The sequence below is a fragment of the Delphinapterus leucas genome, chromosome 1 (assembly GCF_059928025.1).
Source record: "Delphinapterus leucas isolate spDelLeu-1000000601 "Yukka" chromosome 1, BTC_Dleu_Yukka2, whole genome shotgun sequence".
NCBI classification, from domain to species: Eukaryota; Metazoa; Chordata; class Mammalia; order Artiodactyla; family Monodontidae; genus Delphinapterus; species Delphinapterus leucas.
The window spans coordinates 71,583,783-71,601,988 of record NC_143129.1 but is presented as its reverse complement, the minus strand read 5'-3'; positions in this window follow the sequence as shown (position 1 = coordinate 71,601,988).

The window sequence follows — 18,206 nt, the reverse complement described above, 5'->3', positions numbered from 1 at the left end:
GAATTCTTGCTGTGTGTATGGCATATGCTAGCCCAAGGTTCTCAGAGTGTGGCTCCTGGACCTGCAGCATTAGAATTACTTGAAAATTTGTTAGAACAAAGTCTTGGACCTTACACCGGACCCACTGAATCAGAAACTCTGGGGCTGGGCCCAGCAATCTGTGTTTTAACAAGCCCTCCAGGTGACTCTGATGCAGCTCCCGTTTGAGAACCACAGTGTTAGACAGTGGAGTAAAGACAGTGATGAATTAGATACATTCTAAAGTCCTCATGTCTAAAAAGCTCAGAATTTATTCTGTAAAATGAGAAGTCTCAGGTTCCTCAAGATGAAATATCTCACTTGCCAGTGGTCTTACTACTAGTGAGCAGTAGAGTTAAGACAGTCTTCTGAAGGCCCATCCGGGGGTCTTTAAGTAACATCATATTGATTAGCCATCTCTTGCCCTCTCTTCTCCTTCTAGCTCCTAAGTTAAAAATTGTATGTACTTGGGTAAATGTAGAATTGACTTCAAAGAGCTGACTCTGGGCAGCTGATGGGGAGCAAAGGCACATTTTGGTAACCGGGGCTTATGAGGAATCCTGTCCCCTCCTCCAGCAAGGTACTTGGACTCTTAGTAGAGACAGTTAGTTGGTCAACAAGTATTTATCACCAATCACCACTAAGTGCAGGGTACAAAATGCATATTGCCGTTTGGGTGGCCTAGGACTGGGTGCGTGAGAAGAGGAGGAAACAGTTCCTGCCCTTGAAAAATTCACACACACACACACACACACACACACACATATTTTGAAAACATGGAGGAACAAGTCTGCTGCATGACAATAGCAAGGGCAAGATAATATGTACAGATAAATTGAGCATTGCTGGGGGATTTCAAATCCTAATGCCAGTGCTGGGAGGGCGGGGAGTTCATCACCCTCACTAACTCATTGGGCAATTTCTGCCTCATTCCGTTAGACAGAGGAGATTGTTACCAGAAAGCCAGAAAGGAAGTGCCATCTGGGACTGTGTGCACTTCCAGACAGATGGCTGACTCTTCTAGTCCTGTTTTATTTCTGGCTGCGGATCACACAGCCTACAACTATACTGTAAAAATGGGATGTGATGGGACACGGGATGTTTTCAGAGTGTGTTTTTCTTTTTCTCATTTTTATCCCCTGGAAACTTGTGGTAAAAATAAAACTTAATGACAGTCTTCCTGTTTTTCCTGTTGTTGTTCGAATGAAGCCTTTGGTTGGCAAAAGACTGATGGGTTCCCTGGAATTGGAGATGATGTGCAGGGATGTGGCAGAAGGCCAGGCCAACCTTGAGGAGGCTGCTCCAGGGAAACCCTTTGTTAGAGTATGTGTGTGTGTTGTCAACCTTGAGATGGTTGAGAACTGTGACACACTTTAAAAGTACAGAGTGGTCCAGCCAGACTGGAATGCTTCTCTCAACCACTTCTTCCCTACCTACTTCCCACTCTGAGGTTTCCCCTCACCCGCCACTAACTCCTTTCATGCCGGACAGGGGAGAGATGCTGACACGAGCAGAGTAGTAGCAGTCTGTCTGCTTTTGGCCTACTCAAGGCCCTGGGTTTTAAAGTCTGGGATGTGAGGGATTGACTGGGAGATTCATATAAATGAGGATTCCCCACTGCCAATAGTTGTGAAGGTTAGAGCAATTACTCAAGCTACTTCCAGAGTATAAGGTATCAGTTTGTTCAATACATATTTCTTGAGTGACTATTGATAAAGTATTACATTGTAGGGATGTAAAGATGATCCCCAAAGTCAATAATGTACTAGAAAGAGCCTTGATCCCAAATTCTGACTTAACTGGCTTTGTGATTTGGGACAAGTGACTAAACTCACCTGGTCCTCAATTCTTCTGTAAAAGCATTTACTACTGCCGTTGCCCTTCCTCCACCTCTTTTCCAAGTTTGGTCTCCATCTCTAACACTTCACTGATTCTCAGACTTTGGAGGTACATACCAACCACCTGGGAAGTGCATTAAAATACACATTCCTAGGCTCAGGAAATGTAATGCAGTACATCTGTGGTAGAATCCAGGAACCTGCATTTTTAGTATGTCCTGGTATAATTCTGAAACAGCTCAGCAGTGGGCCATACTTTGATAAACGCTGCTTTCACACTTTTCCAGATTTATGAACCCAGGTTTAGTCAATATTTTTAACTCTTTCTCTGAGCTCTCATAGCATTTTATTTAAGCTTATGAATACTCTTTATTATGAACCGACTCACATTACAATAGGATCAAAAGAAAGAGTTAAGCCTTCGGAACCATCTAATAACTCATTTATTCAACAACTATTTATCAAACACTTATTATGTGCAGTCAATGAACAAAACAGAATCATCATGGCATTTACATTCCAGTAGACTGAAATAGAAAATTTAAGAAACCCACTAAATAATACACAAACAATAAAATACATTAGAGAGTGATAAGAGACATGGAGAAAACAAGCAGACAAGCAAAAAACAGAAAGCAGAGCAGGGTAAGAGGATCAGGGATGCTGAGGTGGGGGGCAGGTTGCAGTATTAAATAAGGTTTAGATATTAATTGTATCCCTTAAAGGTTTTATTTGGCCTTGAGCAAGTCTCTTAACCACTTCAATTACCAGTTCCTCATCTGTAAATTGTGAATAAGAAATCCCAACCTGGAGAATTGTGAGGTTTCAAGAGAATGTAACACCTGGCTTTATAATACAATTAAGGAGCACAATTTTCTTATCTGTCTCCTTGTTCAGATTATAAATTACTTGAGGGCATTTTCACCTTTGTATCCCCAGCACTTAATCCCCAGTACTTGGCATGTGGTGGGCACTCAGTAAATGTCAATGTTTGAGGCAACCAACTACTAAATACTGAGGAAAGAATACATAAGAAGCGTACTTACTCTTCAGGGCTCTGAGACTCACAGCATGGGCCTTTACATGCGGGCTTCACTCTCTGAAAGTAGCTTAGATATTGGTGTAGTCATTATCACATTGTGATTTTGAACCATGGCCAGGGTCAGATCTAAATGAGAAATTCTCATAATGCCATTAGGTTCCTAGGGAGGTTTCCAGGAACACCAGCAGGCCTGGACCCTTTCCCTTCATTTCCTAACAGAATAATACTTAAATACTAGGGTCTAGATGACAATGGCCAGCTGCCCTCTTGGCTGTTCTACACCAGACTGGTACTTGGTGCACAGAGTAGGGCTGACAAGCCATCGTCCCTTCTGAAATTGTCTGGATTCTAAAGATGTCACCAATTCTAGGATGTAGTATCCAAAGAGTATTTTCCTTAGGAGAAAAAAAATGCTTTGGGATTCAACATACATAATAACTGAAAATACATCTTAATTTCAGGAATGTTCGAATGTAGAAAAAGTGTCTAGCTCAGAATGGAGAGACTTGAATAATAGGACCCACATATCCTGAGTCCTTGGGTCCCTGTCACGCTAGAGGCAGTGGCAGTGGTGCTCAGCTTCTCCTGTTCTGCCCAGTACTTCTCCTTCTCCTCTTCTTTCTCTTCCTTGGCTACTGCCACTGGGCTACCGCTATCTCAGCCCTTCCCTTGTTGAAGTAGGACCTGGAATGTCTTCTCAAAGAAAAGGAGATGAGGGATGCAAGAAGGGCTGGCATGCGCTTTGGTATTTTCAAAATGACAAAGAAGTCATCATAGTCATAATGGTGCACAATTATTGAGCTCTTATGAGCCAGGTCCCGTTCCACGAGCTTTACGTGTATGACCCTACAATCCTGTGAGGGGGGCACAGTCATTCTACCTACTTTAGTGATGGGGATATTGAGGGATGGAAAGGTTAAATAACTCCCACAAATACAAATAAGGAGTACAGCTGGGGATACCCAGCTCTGTCTGACTCAGACGTCAAGAGCTTCCCTGTTCAACTCTGCTGCTACTCTATGTAATCTCATCTTGATTAAAAGAGCAGTTGGAGTCAAATCAGGGGGATGATACGGAATAGGGTTGGTGGGGGTCTAGAAGAGCCACCTCTGCAGTAAATTACCTCTGTGACATTACAGAAAGGTAGAAGAAGCAAGGGGTACACTTTAGAGGCGGTTGGTATCTTAGGATTTCTTCATTCAGGGCCACCGAGCTGGCATCTGCACCCCAGGTGTTGCCCTTGAGATGTGGTCAGTGGCCCTATAGGCTATGCCAGACCTGGCATCGAGGACCAGGTGATTTCTCTGTCCTCTGATGAGTGCTCACCTACTGATAAGGCAAGCTGGAGGGAATCAGAAAACTCAGTCGGGAAAAGATCAAGGCCTGCATGAAGGAGGAAAGAAATGTCAGCCACTCTGACAGGGAAATAGATTTTTGTGTTTCATCGCACCAGCATGCACATATGCACCCAAAGCCTGCCACGTTTCAAAGCAGCCTTCAATGCCCAGGTGTTCGCTTGGAGGAAGAGAGATCTGAAGCCCCTCAAAGGCTGCAGGTACAGAGCAATTCATACAGGATACAGCCAATAGCCCTCTCCCACCTCCTTCTTCCACCTCCCTCCCTCCCGCCAGCCTGCGGTTTACTGGTGGTACTGAGGAGGTATGTGTGAGTGTCATGTGTGCACATTTAAATCCAAACTTAAAAGGAAGGGAAAAAAGAAAAAACAAAAGTGACAGCTTTGGACCAAAGCAGCAAGTATTCATAATGAATGGTGGAGTCATCATGAAAGAGCCGGGGCACTTTAAGAGAAACAAACCTCCCTGAGGAAGGCAGCTCTGTGGATGCTGTTGAGGTAGGCAGCTTAAAAGACCCTTCATTTCAGAGCCAGCGAGAGGCAAAGCAAGGATTTGATATACAACACAAGCTTTTTTCTTTTTTTTTCCCCTTCCCTTCTTCTTCCTCTGAATCCCATCTTGGCTGAGCCATGGCAAAACTAAATTAGAAAAACCTGCAGAGCATTGAGAGTCCAAATGAAGCACACAGCCAATTTATCACAACAGAGCCCAGTTATCTAATAAGCCCCGTATGTAATAAATGTGCTAAGTGCCCACCTTTAACTTTGGCACACACAGCAGCGGTCACTGGCGGGCGATGGCAGAATCCCTGACAAGGGGATGATGTCAGACTCAGCCTGGAGCTCTCAGCATCTGGCTTACATCACTGGCTTTTAAGGGTGCTGAGCCAAGGTGATAATGTCGAGGTCTCTGAAGGCAAGGCAAACCATTGCTGAACATTTAGAATCCAAAGAGATACCTGTTTACAGATAGTTCTGTAGGCTGAGCCATCGCCATGAAAGCAGAGCTGGGGAAACTGGGATGAGAACAGTTTCTTTTCTGCTTTGGAAAAATGAGTGTTTTGTGGAAGAAGAGCCTTCATCAACATACAGTGTTTCCTAACCAGAGGTGGAGACAATTCTTAGAGATTTTGTCTTGTAATAGACTATTTTTGTGTTTGGCCAATTAGTAAAGGGAAAATTTGTGATCTGATAATGCCAAAGGGGGTGGAGAGGTAGGGCATAGCATTCTTAGTTTATCCCTAGGTGACCTTGTGACAACAGGCTTGGGAGTCTAAACGAGAGAATCAGGTTGTAGGTCAATCTTTTGTTCTATAAGGACAGCTGGGTCTATAAGGGTGTCTCTGGGGTCCTCTTCATAACTGGATGATCTTGGCAAAGCTGAGCAGGATGTATTCCCCAATCTTTAGATGGCAGTGCGTTTGAAACATAAAGAGTAGTTTCTGTAGAACAGTGGTTCTCAGTTACAGCAGTATAGTAGAATCTCATGGACAGCTTTAAAAAATATTGATACCTGTGTCCAATCCTAAATGTATATATATATATATATATATATATATATAAAGATATTGGTTTAATTGGTTTGGGGGAAGGTCCAGGGTCAAGATATTTAAAAGCTCCATGGGCTTCCCTGGTGGCGCAGTGGTTGAGAGTCCGCCTGCCGATGCAGGGCACACGGGTTCATGCCCCGGTCCGGGAAGATCCCACGTGCCGTGGAGCGGCTGGGCCCGTGAGCCATGGCCACTAAGCCTGCGCGTCCGGAGCCTGTGCTCCGCAATGGGAGAGGCCACAGCAGTGAGAGGCCCGCGTACCTCAAAAAAATAATAAATAAATAAATAAATAAAAGCTCCAGAAATGATTCCAATATTTAGCTGAGCTTGAAAACCACTGTGGCAGAGTGAAAAGCAGGTCATAGTCCACAAAACCGGGAAGTACTGGAAATCCCCAAGTTTTTGAAATTAACCCGAGAAGCAGAAATCAGTCTAAAAAACATTGCCCTTTTTGTAGGTCAAAATTATAGAATGTTGGCAATTTCATGTGGCTCAAACCAATAGATTAAATTTGTGTGGGTCCTCAGTCTTATAAGATCCCCTGAGTTGGAACTTTGTTCCCAGTTAACAATTACTCTTCTATGTTTCTTTTTATCTAATATATGATTTATAATCTGCCTATATGCTAAATGGATTTAAGATAGCTACAATACAAACACACACGCATACACATGTGTATATAGGGTAGCTAAAATGAATACTAGGAAAAGGTCAGAAAATACGTGGGAAAAGGAAATTGTTATTACAGTTTGTAATTAAGGATAAGATATTAATATAACTGAACACTCGGTATAATTTTGAGCTACTGGAAGTACAAGAAAAAGTGGAATTTATTTTCACTGTCTGTAAAGACAATGCATATTCATTTTTAAGGACAGCACCAAATTCTGGATAGACTCTATTGTGTAGATTCTAATAACAAGAGCCTTGAGTGCAAAGTAGATAAATGTTGTTTTTGTTGAAGATGCAGTGATGATTTCAAGGCTATTATATGGAGTCACGGTTCAGTGAAATAATTTTTATGTCAAATAGCCTCCCAGAATTCAATAGGGACCTGTCCTCCAGTGAAAAACAGTGGAAGGCATAGTGCCCTGAGAAATGGGTGTACCTTAAGCTGCTAAATCTCAAATCAGCACACTTTCCCCTTCCTGCATGTATGAAACTGAATCACTGCTAATATTTCATCATGAGTAGTTCTTGTGTCTCCGGTTTTTTTTTTTTAAGGGTGAGAATGGGTTTGTGGTTGTTTTCTCTTTGCTTTCTTTATTATCAAGTGTGAATACTTGTGCAACTGATTGGTGGAGTTTGGACATAGTTTGCATCATGGAAAGCCTCACCCTACCACCCACTTTGATTTAAATCCATTGAAGATTACTTATTCATTCATTAAACTTCCTTCAAGAAGAGATTACATTCCCATCACTCTGCTAATCACTGAAATCTCAACCCTTGCCAGATGGAACTCGGTGTGGTCAGTGAAGACAGCAGAAATGTGGACAGATACTTGGCAAGACACTGTGCTAAGTGTAATGGAAGCGTGGAGAAGACACAGACCAGGCAGAAGGGGAGAAATAAACTCCCCATCGGCCTTCCTAGCCTCCATGGTACCAGAGCAAAGTTTGCAAAGATGCATGGAGTTTTCAGATGGACAATGGAGAAAGGTACTGAGTGAGCAGATGCCTGGTGGCTTTGTAGAGTAACAGGCAGCTCACTGCCATGGGAGCTTAAAGCGCTAGGGTGGGTAAGAAAGAGAAGAGGGCACAGTCAGCCACGGGCAGGGAAAATACAGAAAACATTGCATTCTAGTACAATTTTGCATATAATCTTTATTCATTCCACCAATATTTGAGTGCCAAGTATGTGCCAAACCCAGTGCAGGGAGGGAATAAGTAAAGCCCGATGTCTATTTTTATAAGTTTAAACATTTGCAATGCTGTTGTCATTTTGTTCCACTCTGAGCTAAGTATAACCCAATTCCATTCTTCTGGGTGTTTCAAGCAGAGCCAACATGCACAAGGCAGCTCTCTGCTATCAGAAATCCTCCCCACCCCATTCCCTGTTCCTATAAAGAAAGGAGAGGCAGCATTGATTATTTTTCATTTAAGTCCTCCTTCTGATTTTTTGTTTTGTTTTTGGAGGTCCTGCAGGATGTGGGCTAATTTGTATGGTGTGTTTGGGTCAGTTACATCCTTACAAATCTATGTATTTTTGAAACAGGTGAGACCATTGTTTGTCACTCAGATTCAGGCAGAGTGATTAAAAAAAAAGCAAAGAGGGAAGGAGATAGATGGGTCTGACGTTGCATTCACACTGGAAAAAGTGAAAATAGACGTGAAGCAAGCCTTGGAGCAGTAACCACTAGTCCTACCCTAGCTGGCTGTTTCAATCCTCCCAAAGTGACCGAGTTCCAGAATCACCTCACTGGGGCTCTGCCTGAAATCCGGTGTGAGGCTGGGATAGTGGAAATATTCCTTGCATCCCACAGGATCTGGTTCCTATTGTCTGCTGCCTATGCTTCTCTCTCCACAGCACCTCGAGTAGATGGTACTGTGATCATGGCCATAAGTATTATTAATGATAGCAGCTATGACAACAAGTCAAGGCCCGGTCACTGGCTTTGATGTCAACAAGAGAAAAGGGAGGTTTTCATTTGTTTCAAATGAAAACAGATGCACATGGGTAGAGCTAGCATTAAACAGAACAGTAGAGTGGTGGTTTTCGTTTTGGGGGTTCCCTCATTCCCCACAAGTTTCTCTATTAGGCAGCCCTTCCCTCAGTAATTTTCCCCATGTGATGAGCAGGGAGACGGCTCTCCTCCAGCGTCCGTTCACCTCTCCTTACCATCCAGGCTCTTCCTGCTTTTTCCTGAGAATGGTTTTGTGAATGAGAGAACCCTAAGGGAAGATGTCCCCTCAGCTTGAAAGCCTGCTTTCTCAGAGAATGTCACTGTCATTGTCTAAGCCAGGGGTGATTTTAGAAGTAGAGAAAAATCTGCTCACTCATCAATATCTCTACCTTGTGCCTGAAGCTTCCAGCAAGTGAGTCGCCAATCAATTCAGCTCAATCCTGTTCAGTTCATGATGATACCGAGGGTTCATCGCTAGCATGTGTAAAACACTGTTAGATGGACAACTCTATGTCCAGCCAGGATTGTACTCATTTTAAATACTCCGTGTAGTTTACTTTTTGCCCTGCTTGGATCTTGAAAAAACGTAGTGTACCTGAAGGACTCGAGATCCACTAGACGTAGCCATTGCCTTTAAGAAGACCGTCAAGGTGGAGGAATTGTGAATGAGGTGTCCTGTGCTCTTTGGGGGGCAGGAGTATAAATAAAGGTGCCGCCACCCACCCCAGGCTCACCTGGCTCCCATTCCTCATGTCTCATGCTCTGCCTCTCCCTGGCCCAGTTGGGCTTATTCTCGGCTGCCTCCACTGTCCACCTCAGCTGCCCTCTCTGCTTCTTTCAATTCCTTGGTGCCTGCATCTCTCCTCCTTCCCAAGCTTCCCCCAGTTCCAGCTCCGCCCCCCAGATAGTCTCAATTGTTCCTTCCTCCCTACACTTGGACTCCTTTGGCTTCTTTGGTTCTGGAATCTGTTCTTAGATTAGAATGTGGATCGACAGATTGGAGCATCTTGATCTATGGCACCGACCCTGTCCTCACCTCTTCTGTTGGGAATTAGGCTTCCCTCATCTCTCCTTCCTGATTCCTTTTGGGAAGGTCAAACCTTCCCCAAAGGAAAGGTCCATGTCCTTCCATTTTGGGGCTCTCTCTAATGTAGACCTTATTACAGTGACTATTTTTGCTTTCTTAGGTCTGGTTTCTGAGTCCCTCAACTAAACTACAACTGCATGGCCTCTCAAGGGGTCCCACTTTCTGGGCTCTGGAGTAGGGGTTCCTGGGTTGAATCCTTCCTGACTGCGGGCAAAGTGTTTTTTTCTTTGTGTTTTATTTCTTCTTGTTTAAGAAGTGTCCACTGCATGGTGTCCTTGTGAGGGTTCAGTGAGATAATACATGTAAAGCACTTTAACAATGCTGGACATAAAAGAATATATATATATACTTATTATCATTATTATTTATTATCTATAGAAGGATATCTGGCTAGGCCAGGAGGGATATGGGACCCTGTGTGTCTCCTTGCTCCAGATCTTAATCTTTTAGGTCTGTGACTAACAGCATAAAACCTGAGGTGGTAAATGCAGTGTTGGGTTCCTGGAGTTTTAGGCTTTTTTCTGGAGGTTTATGGCAGAATCAGAGTTGGTTGGGAAGAGATTAGAGCTCTATTGTTGCTTTAACACTTCTATGTAAATTCTTGCAGGATAAAAAATACTTGGTAATTATATGTGGTTGGTTTAAGAGAACAATTTTCCTCATAAAAAAATAATACCTTGACCTTGAAGAAAGAGGTTATTTGGCATTTACTTTCAGAAATGGCAGGCAGTTTTATTGGCAGAGGAAGTAATAGATTAAAGTCCAGGAGGACAGAGGGATAGAGGATTCAAACACGGTTTAAAATATTACTTAAACTTAATGTTGTATTTATACATTTAATTTGTTTCTACTAGCTACCAAGATATTTAACATAAAATAATTAGAATCTCAAGATGGAAATCAAAGTGGCCACAGTTTTAATTAAACCATCTCCTAGGGAGTTAGGCTGCATAATGAGAGGTAGCCTGGTGTAGTGATGAGAGTCAGGGGGCTGGAGGTACTGCCACCAACCTGTGGATGCTTGGGCAAGTCACCTTATCTCGAGTCCAACACCAAAGAATTTATTTGTTGGTTGACTCCCTCCCCAACACTTTTTTTTTTAACAAAATAGAATTCTTTTTTTTTTTCTCTAAAGGAAATCTTGTATAGAATCCTAATATAGAAAGGAAAGTAAAATTAGCCTCTCTTATCCCCTCTCCCCTGTACCAGCCAAGCCCCTCACTGGTCTCCCCCCCGGCCACTAAAGCCCCGAGGTACCCTAGAACAAGAACTCCACAGAACATACTGTGAAAAATTGCCTAGGGGATCTTGATCTTTTTCTCCAGCTATAAAACTCTATGATTCTGATTCTAATATGTCCCTATCCTACATTTCACAATCTTCTGTCCCTTTTGTATTTTATTCAAGGATATTAAAAAAAAAATCAATGGAGATGGACTTAGTAAGCAGAAGAAAAGAGAATAAGAAGGAACCTTTTGCCTCACACATCCTTATCCCTCCCCTCTCATCTCCTTTCTGTTCTTCATGTCCAAGGCTCTGGCTGGATTTGTGACTCCAGACTTGCCTGGGGCTACTATGCATTGTGATGAGTTTGACTTAGAAAAATTGATAAAACTCTCCTTTCTTCACTGTCCCACTCAGTCTCTGCTTCCCATCTGCAGATTTCCAGTCCTTGGTGAACAGCCTGGAAGGTCTTGGGTCACTCACATCCTGGTTCCTACGGGCAACTGGTCAAGGTTACAAGGCCAGGGGAATGTGATATCTTCTTTCTTACTTTCTTGAATGCTGAGCCTGGCCAAGATCTAATGTTGGCATTATATGTTGAAGAATAATCAATTATCAATTAATGAGATTGTGAATAAATGAGATATTATATGAAAAGGACTTGGCATGCTGCTTCACCTCAATCATGTTGCCTTTCCCTCCTCTTCCAAATTTTTCTTCCCTTTGGCCCTATCCAAGGGAACTATAACCATAGATAGGCCTACAGGGTGTCAGTCAAGTTGCTGGGTGACTCTAGTCCCTTTTATAATATATGTTTAGCCACTGGCTAGACATATATTATAACCTTTGTAAATCCTTGTTAAAAGCAAGGTGAGATGTACCCATCACGGGCATTCACGCAAACAAGATTTGCCAAATGGTTAAATATACTTAGTTTTCTTTCTCAATTGTCACTTTTTCCACAGTTAGTAGCAAATCTCTTTCTTTAAAACCATCTTTTAAGGTAGAAATTCCTTCTTTAGTTCATATAAAGGAGGGAACGTTCTTAGTGTCAAATAATAGAATTGCTTCAAAATTGTATCTCATTATAAACTCTTATTTCAAATGCTTTAACAATTTGCAAATTTGTACCTTGGGACTGCTTAACTACTGTGCTCAATTGCCCAAATGTGGATTTGGCAGAGGAAGGAAGAGATGGGGCCTCGGAAGGGATGCATCCATGAAAATATCCTCATGACTAAGTTCAGCTGTATTTAAATACTAAGAATGTTGATAGAAAACCAGGTCTGGGTTTTAAAATACCTAATCTTATAATGGACCTCACTAGTTCACATTGTACTGACCTGTCCAGTGCTGTTCAGTGATTACGAAAAGGTGATTATTTCTCTGGGAGGTTCTGCCCCATGCCAGGAAATTAGACATGGCAAGTGGAGTGGGCTGGATTTCAGCTCCCACATACTGCATTCCAGACTCTTGTGCAGGGTACAGCCCAAATATATATGCTGGCTCTTGGGCGAGGCTGGCCTGATCACTAATCTGCAACAGTTCCAAAGGAAGGGAGGAGGTAACAATAGACTGAATCCTTAATTGTTTAATGGTTTCATTTTTCCTACTAAGTCCAAGGCTGCAGCTCTCCTCCATCCCCTCTCCTGACCAGGACATTTCAGGTTATTTTTTCCAGTTTTGCTGTCTCTTGACCTTGACCTTCACACTTTTTGTTGGATTCCACTGAGTTCTGTCCTTTGGGTCATCTTCCTTTTGTCTGTTTTATTGGTATTAAAAACATCTCCAATGAAATTGGAGATGTTTGTGTATTTGTTTTCATTTTTATTTTACAAGTAATTTGTAGAAATCACAGAAAAATCAGAAAATATATACCGTAGACATAAAAAAAGATAAAAATCACCTCTAATCTTAATTATATGAGATAACCTATCACTGTCAATATTTTGGCATATACCCTTCTCAACTTTCTTATATTTAAATCTGTGTATAGAAATCATCTTTAAAATATTTTCTAACAGAAATACCTGTCTTTTTAAATTCAGTTTCGTCTCAGAAGATTTCTCCCAGATAAAAAGGAAACCCAGAATAGTTTTCAAAATGGAATATTATAAAAGAACAAACTATTCTTCTTCATAAGTATTTTCAGCAAATTTTACTATAATTTCAGACCTGTGATCTATATCCACCATACTGAATCCAAAGTACGGTCCATGCTTTAAAAAAATGGCACAGTAATCCCTCCAACTTCATGAACCAAGATCTGTTATCTCCAAGCTGGACTGGATCCCTGGGGCTAGGGCGCAAATAGGGAAGCATAACCCACTCATGCAAATAAAAATAAGATCCTTGTTAATCTTCCTCCACTGGTGCTTTGGCTACCAGTGTACTCATAGACTTTTATTTCACAACACCTAGATCAATACCCAGCTTTTGCCTGCATCATATTAAATCGAGCCTTATGATTAGAATCCTACATTATTGATTTCAAGAGCTGCTTCAGTGAAAATTTGGGAAGCACTTATTTGAAGTCTAAAAAATAAGAAAACAGGACATTGCATCATTGAAGTGACTTCATTTCTAGAAGTTTATGTTTTAATAATTACATATGTGCAGTCTGCTCTCATTACTTGTAGCTCTTAAAAAGATAGTACCAGGAAATCTGTTGGATTACTGTAGTATCTTTGGATAGTAACCTCAGAATCCTTTATATTAGGGATTTTATCTTAATGACTGCAATGTGGTTTTCTAGTTTAAATTTTAAATTGAATAAATAAATTGTGAAAAATTGCAGAAAAACAAAAATGCCAATTGCTTCAGAGAACATGCATTTTTCATTGTGCTTCAATAATTCTTATTAAATCCTGCTGCTAAATAAAAAAAAACAAGCATTTGTGTACAAATACACACACACACACACACACACTCGCACGCACACATATTTACAATATGGTTTCCTAAAAATTAAAGACAGAGAGACAGAAGGACAGAGAAATAATGAAGGTATAGGAAAAAATGTGCCATGGTGATAATTTAAGGTTACAATTTTTTTTTTTTTTTGCAAATCAGTTTCTTAAGACACATGATTACACGAGACACGTGTATTTTGTCAACTGTCTTTACAGTTCCTAGAAGACTGTGTGTGTGTACGTGTGTGTGTGTGCGTATGTATAAGAAATGGGAGAATGTTGGTCTTCTCAACCCAATTAAAATTTAACACTTGTCTCTTTTTAGCTGACATCCTCATTTTAGGGGAAAGAGTGAGGAAATACAATGCAAAGATGCTCTTTACAAAATAAAGATATTTCCTTCCTTCTCTAAATTGGTTTTGGCACAGCTGACAGCTCACACAAAGACACTTGGGATACACTTTTAGGCTATAGTGTTCTGAAATCCCCATGAAAAAACTCCTTACCAGTTTATTTATATTTATTTTTTTGCTAAGGAAATGTTCTTGATGCTGGCAAATTGGTCTGCTTCTTAAGATTCATGTTGGTGCTTCTCTGATGGCCTCTATTACCCAATTTAAATACACAATAGTGAGACGGTTCGAACACACCATGTTAATCCAGCATCAGAGACCTCTGCGTGGCTGTTTGTTAAAAGAAAATTGTACCTGTTAAGAACTGGAAAGAGGCACACAGTTGCTGTTAACTACTTTACCAAATTGATTCTGACTCACTCATTTCAAAATGAAAATTGGAATGCTTTTGCCTTTTTGTTTTTTTTTTTTTGGTGAGAATTTGCTTTACTTAGCACTTAAGTGGGTATCATTTCTTGTGATTACAGAAAAATGCATCATAACTTTTGATTACGCTGCTATTAAGGATGCACGGTAGCAATTGCTAGCACCCGTAAAGTACTGCTGGTGGGTTCTGTGTAACTCAGTTTTATTTGGAACTGAGTGGAGGAGGAGGGCATAGATGAAATCACTCAAAGCTTGACTTACATAATGAACTCATTATGAACTCAGTCACCTGGGAGTGGAAGGAACTAGAAGGGAAGAGGTTTTGTTAATGGATATTCTCTCCACTTCAACCCCTGTCCCAACTGCCGCCCAATTATACAAAAAACTCCCATCAGCCATTCCTACACTTACTCGTTTCTTTAATAAATATATGCAGAGGTCTACTGTGTACAGGATGCTGACTAGATTTGGTGGGGTCAAAACAAAGGAATATCATTTGAGGGGATATAAATTCTGAGGGAGCTTATAATACAGGGTAAAAGATATCTACATAAAAATTTATGCACATAAATTATAAAAATAATAATTTATATGGCATACATTAAAAGTAAATTGGATTAAAGGTGGAAAAGATGACAGAAGCCTGGATTCCTGAAGAATTAGCTTTAGTCCTCCCATTAGGTTGTAAACGTCATGAGAGCAGGCATTATGTCTATCTTGTTTCCTGCATTATGTAGATCACACAACCTAGGATGCAGTAAGCACTTAATAAAGATCCATTCAGTAATGAATAGCCCACAGTAGTGTGCTTGCAAGGGCTAATTGTGTGCGTGTCTTCTCAACTCTGTGTTCAGTGGTATCATGCTGGTAGCTTGAAACTGGTCATGGTGAGAGTATTTACACTATAGAACCTGGCAAACATAACAAGGACAGTTTTCTTTCCTAATAGCTGATTGTTAAACACTGACCAGGACACCATGGCCACAAAGCCTTTTTTACTTTATACACATCTTGAGATAAATAGATAGATGATAGATATAGCAAAATCTATATCTTGCGATATCTATCTATCTATATCCAGGTATAGCAAAATATTAACAGTGATGATAGGTTATTGGAAATGTCCAGTTCCAAAGTAACCATCTTGTGAACTGGGCTGGCCACCAGAAAGCCTCCTTTTACCTTGGCTCAAGGCAAGCTGAAACAACTTTTCTTTTGTCCTAGACCTGCAATGCTTACCTCGTCAATGAGAGAAAGCAAGTCCATAAAATTGTTCTCTAAAAAAGAAAATTCCTGAGACAAATTTCATGGCAGATACTACACTCAGCATCTATTTCCATCCCTTTTCCTCTTTTCTCTGTCATCATAGATAGAAAGCTAGGATCTCACCTCCTCAGATTCCTGTGCTATGTGAGACAGTGGTCATGTGATGAGGTGGCCATGTGACAGGGCAGTGACCAACGAAACATAAGTGGAAGTCTGTTACTGAGAGAGGTGCCACCATTTCCAGCATCTGGCCTTTCTTCTTCTGCCTGAAAAGCAGATATGATTGCTAGAACTATAGTTAGTGTCCCTGGAGCATAGAGGAAAATCCAAGAGTATTTCGGAGATCACAGCCCTGGTATCCTTGATTTGCCAAACTAAAGCCAGTGCTTTCCTACTTCTGGACTTCTTGTTGATGAAAACGAAAAAAGAAAAAACGAAAAAAGAAATTGAACTCAATGCTGTCTAATTAATACAACTGGTACCAATGTTGAATTCAGATTTAGACATGTTAAACTTGAGAGTAACAATAGAATACCCAGGTAAAACGTTTCAACAGAGGTTTGAAAATTATAAGCTAGCTTCACATTAAAACTACCTGGAGAGTTAAAAAAGAAAAACCATACCTGGGTCCACCCAGGCTAATTGAATCAGAAACTGAGAGTGGGTCACTTAACCTCTCAGAGGTGGGGATGATCTGACAGTAGAGCAAGAAGTCAAGAGTCCTAGCCTGGTTGCCTCTATTTCCACATAGAATTAGGAGGTAAAATCATAAGCAGAAGTACTGGGCTGGGAAACTTGAGGACTGTTTGAAATCGCTCTTGTTTTAAAAGTTTTTTTTTAAATTGAAGTATAGTTGGTTTACAATGTTGTGTTAGTTTCAGATATACAGCAATGTGATTCATATATATATATTCATATATAGAACATATATATTATATATATTCATATTCTTTTCCATTACGGTTTTTTACAGGATATTGAATATAGTTCTCCATGCATACAGTAGGACCTTGTTGTTTACCAATTTTATATATAGTAGTTTGTATCTGCTAATCCCAAACTCCTGATTTATCCCTCCCCAGTCCGTTTCCCCTTTGGTAACCATAAGTTTGTTTTCTAAGTCTGTGAGTCTGTTTCTGTTTTGTAAATAAGTTCATTTGTATCATTTTTTTAGATTCCACATATAAGTGATGTATGATATTTGTCTTTCTCTGTCTGACTTACTTCACGTAGTATGATCATCTCTAGGTTCATCTATGAAATAGTTCTTGAAGGGGATGGGAGAGATTGCTATTGAGGGACATACGGAAAAATTTCCAGGAACCATGGATGGGGGTTGGGAAGATGAAGTCAGAAATGAAGAATCTATAGAACCAATTCAAGTGATTTGGAATTTTCTCCAGTAGAGGTTGAAGGTCTAGGTTTAAGATCAGAGAAGGAAAATAGTTGCGTTGATTTCAGCATTGGCCAATTGAGTACAGAGGAAAAACAAAAGGCAAGTTGGTTGAGGATGTTAACAAGAAGAGAGGCTGATGATGTAAACCATGTTTTATGGGCCAGATAAGTAAGGAAATAAAATCAACCGGAGGCAAATAAATTTGGGAGAAAATCAGGATCAAAAAAATGGTTCTCTGGATGAAATTTGAACAACAGATATTATACACATTGGGGAATGGGAGAGTTAGAAGATTAAGAGGTCTTGATTGATGCAAGTGTAAGTGTGTTGGCATTCTTTAAATTAAGGGTTACAAAGTAGAGTAGTTCCCTGTGACATCAAGGTCCAGGGTGTGGCCATTTGCCTGAATGATTCCAAAGGAGTTAACAATGACTGAAATTGAAGAAGGAGGGAACTGAGACAAAGTTGATGGATCATCCTCTTTACAGGAAAACTGAAGCCACCGAGGATGATTATGAAATCTCAATTAGAGCAGTTGACTCAACCAAGACCAAAGTCTTCAGTCAATATGAGGGGCTGACTGGGAAGTGGGCAGGTGATAACAAGGTGAAGAGTAGAAGAACCAGCCAGATGTCTTAAGGCTCTACAGGGAAGATATTCACACAAGAGTAGGGATAAAATGTTTGGAAAAGAGGGACACCTTGTAACTCTGACAGGGAGGGAAGGAGAGCATGAGAATGAGAAAATACAGAGGGATCTAAAAGGGGAAACAGCTAAGTTAGACTTATTGTCAGAGGGGTTTTAGAGATGGAAGGACACTAGGGATCACCTAATCCAAACGTCTTGTTTCAAATGGTGAAACAGAAACTCAGAGGGGGCCAGCAGTTCTCAAAGTCACACCACTAGTTAGCAGAATCTGGGTTTATTCATCTGCTGGTTATTGGCTATTAATTAATCAAATATTTATTGAGCAATTAGGGCCAAGATTCAGGGTTACCAAAATCAATAAGCTCAGAATTTGTCCTCAAGGAACTCATAGCATTGTGGGACAAGTGGATGAAGTCTGAAAATAATTCAAATATAGTGTTATACAGGGCAGGAGAGGGCCTTACAA